Here is a 3,464-nt window from a genome sequence, read left to right as displayed (position 1 = left end):
CGGACCCGATGACACGGAGGTGGAGGAGTAGTGACATACCTTAGTATCATAGAGCCGAGCAACGTAGAACTTACCTAAATAAGTTGTTGAGCTCTTTTCATCTTTAGTATAAGTTGTAATGGTACTTTAGTAGTCTCTTAGGGTGTTCTCATAGGACCTGTGAGAATACCAACTTGTAAGACAATGTTTGTAATAAAGTATGGAGTGTTATGACCTGCAATGTTTCTGTTGTACCACTCTGAGGGATATGGCAATTTGTGAGGAAGCCCCTTCACAAAGATCATATCAACGACTTGTATACTACAACATGCAGTGGTATGCTGGGTCACCGCAAGAACCCATCGCCACCAGTTGGAAACGGTCTGTGTCCAAAATGGCCGGGAGCTGACTATAGCCACCTCTAAACCTTCAAGATACTCTTGCACTTCAACTTCTAGTGCATTGTCACACAGTAGTAGGTTCCAACTTCTAGTGAATCATACATGAAATTGGTTCCGCCAGACATAACATAACCTTGGTTATGATCCAAAAACAAAACCACCGCTTAAAAGCTAAAGCAGATGCAAAATTTAATACAGTACACAAGGATGAACGCCATTCTTCTGACTAACTAGCTCGGTACACATAGCTGAAAGAACATTTCCCGGCCTAAGTAGGTTTTGTGCATTTGGTGTCAACATAAGATCTGTTTTATGTGAGTTGATGTACGCAAGTCATTAAAAATGTATCACACACATCGATATTGGAGATATCAAAGAAGAAATAAACTTTTTGCTGTTTTGCTCATAGTGGACGGAAGTTTCAGTCAGTGCGGCCATCACTACTGCCCAGACTGAAGAAGACAGTCCTATGCTCAAACCTGCAATGCCCGGAAGTTGGCCGGTAATTTCGCTAGCCGTTACTACCGCCCTACTTTTGGTCTACTTCCAGATATGCAACTTCTATAATCAGGGACCTTTTGCAAGCTTTTAGCCGTTTCCGGAACTAGGGCCGGACCTTGGCCGGTAGTACTGCCCATCGGTAGTACAACCCTTGTTCTGGCATCTCCTCTCGTCTGCAGAACTGCCACCAGCTAGCGCCTAGCGGTACTTCTAATCTAGTGACCGGTAGTACCACCTTTACACAGTTTTGTGCATAACGGCCACATCTGAGTGGCTCTAATATAAATAGTCTATTTCTCCAGCGAAGAAGGTTGCTTGTTTTTCTCAAGAACACCTCCTCAAGCTGAGCCACCGAAAATCACTAGATCTCCTCCCCCAATCACACCCATCTACGTATATGTACTTTCCCTTAAAAGGGAGAAACTACGGGAATCATCTCTTGTGTCTTCGCGTGATCCACTCTTGGTTATCTCTATCATTTATTACATTGTTAGATCTTACTTAGTTGTGTAGATTGTTATCTAGGTAATTTCACATAGTTGTATATCTAGAGAATTTATCTTTTTATCAAGCATAAATCGAAAAGGAACAAAAAATTTGGTAGCACCTATTCACCCCCTCCTCTAGGTGCGACATATGATTCTTTCAATACCACAATTTAATCAATAGAATTCTCAAGAGTCAGTAGCTAGAGTTAGGAGCTAACGAACGAGAAATGCAGAGTGGCTCTCGGGTGCCACAACCCCCATACTTGGAAAAAAAATCAAAGTAAAAAAGGTTTAAAAAAATAAACTTTTTTAAAATCAAAGATGATCAGGTATTTTACTTGTATAAAAATATTTCCCTAGGAAATTACTTTCATTGCATCCTGGGTAAAAACAAAAAAACAAACTCGAAACACCCCATGAGCATGTACTATTCACTTTATATTCGTTATAATTTTGTTTTTTTCCTGAAAAACATGGGAATCATTTATTTTCCAAATATTTTTTATGAGTACAAACATGGGCATCCTTGGTTTCCAGGAAGATTCGAATTTTTTTACTTTTCTAAATTACTACAATTTTTTTTGGGTGTATTGGGGTGTGTTGCATCCAAGAGCCAAAAGTCTGTTTCCGCTAACGAGCTAACTAACAAGCTATATATATCCAAGTTATCCTCAACACTAATACAATCGTGCATTGAGTAACGAAGTCCCTACCGAATGAACGGTAGCGTTTTATTTATGAGAAAGTTTCGAACTAGGACAAACTGCTAATTTTTTTGTATGTACAAGATTATCTCAAATTTCAAATTTAATTTATAAAATCTCTCAAAAATATTCTAATAAGTAACAAATTCTTCGCTTTGGTTTTGAGAAAGTTTCATTCCATTCGGATCATTAGTTTAGGCAAGCGCTAGGCGTCTGCCGCCTGATGCATCAACCGGTTTGACGAGCCATGCAAGAGTGGACCCCCTTCATTGCGGCAAAACTCATGACATCAAAAATCCTAAACGTAATATTTGTTACGTTCGTAGCCTTTTTAGAGATGCAACACCATTTTGCAACATTTTTTTGTAAATATGTAAAAATTTGAAGCAAAAACAATTATAACATTTTGAACGCATCAATGTATAAAAAAAAACACTGCATGTAACAAATCCCCATTTGTTAGCAGCAAGATGTTTGTAATGTATCATGTTTTGCAACAAAACAAAATATCACATCCAACATATGTGACCAAATCATCCAACATTAGAGAAATACTTCTGCAACAATTGAGAAAACTATTTGTAGCATACATCTAGAATAACATGTATCCTTTTACATGTAAATAAACAACAACAAAAGTGTGTAGCAAATCACAACACTTTATGCAACAAATTTCCCCCCAAAGCGACCTCCATAGTAGATATCGTTGCCTATTCGACGGTACTCCGGAGGAGGGATCCTCATGGAGGGGAGAAGAAGTAGGGTCCATAGGGCGGAGAGTCCTCGGGACGGTGGTACGCGATTTACCCAGCTTCGGAACACCTGCTCGAAGACAGGGCCTACTGTTGCTTGTCTGAAATTATCTGGGCACTTTCACGTTGTTGCAATGAGTTGTGGTTGTCCCTCTAGGGCTCCCAGGATCCGGCTTATAAAGGCGCATGGATCTAGGGTTTACATGGAGAGTCCTAGCCGGAATACAAGTTGCCTAACTACGGTATAATGTCTTGCCGTGTACATCAAGGATCCGCCTTCCATCAAGGCCGTGCTGGATCCGGATACTTCATGGGCCTTCACGGATCCGGCCTCCTCCGTAGGTCGGTGGGGATCCGGCTACTCATTCCTGGGCTGGTCTTCATTCTTCAGGATCTACAGCAACTGGGTCGCCCGATTGGCCACATGCCACATCACCATCTGTGGGCCACCCGGGCTTGCCGGATCTAAGCCATGTCGTTGATATACCTATAAAGTATACCCACAATAGTAGCCCCCGAAGTTCTCCAAGATTCATCATTCCTCCGGCTTCAATCAACCCGGTTCCGAAGAGAATCTTGAAGAACTTCTGAACTTTACTTGTTTCCGATGTCATCTTCTCGGAAATCATCCGTTCTTTA

Source organism: Lolium rigidum, chromosome 1 (genome assembly GCF_022539505.1).
Source record: "Lolium rigidum isolate FL_2022 chromosome 1, APGP_CSIRO_Lrig_0.1, whole genome shotgun sequence".
NCBI lineage: Eukaryota > Viridiplantae > Streptophyta > Magnoliopsida > Poales > Poaceae > Lolium > Lolium rigidum.
The sequence above is the reverse complement of the archived record's forward strand: the minus strand, read 5'-3'. Positions refer to the sequence as shown.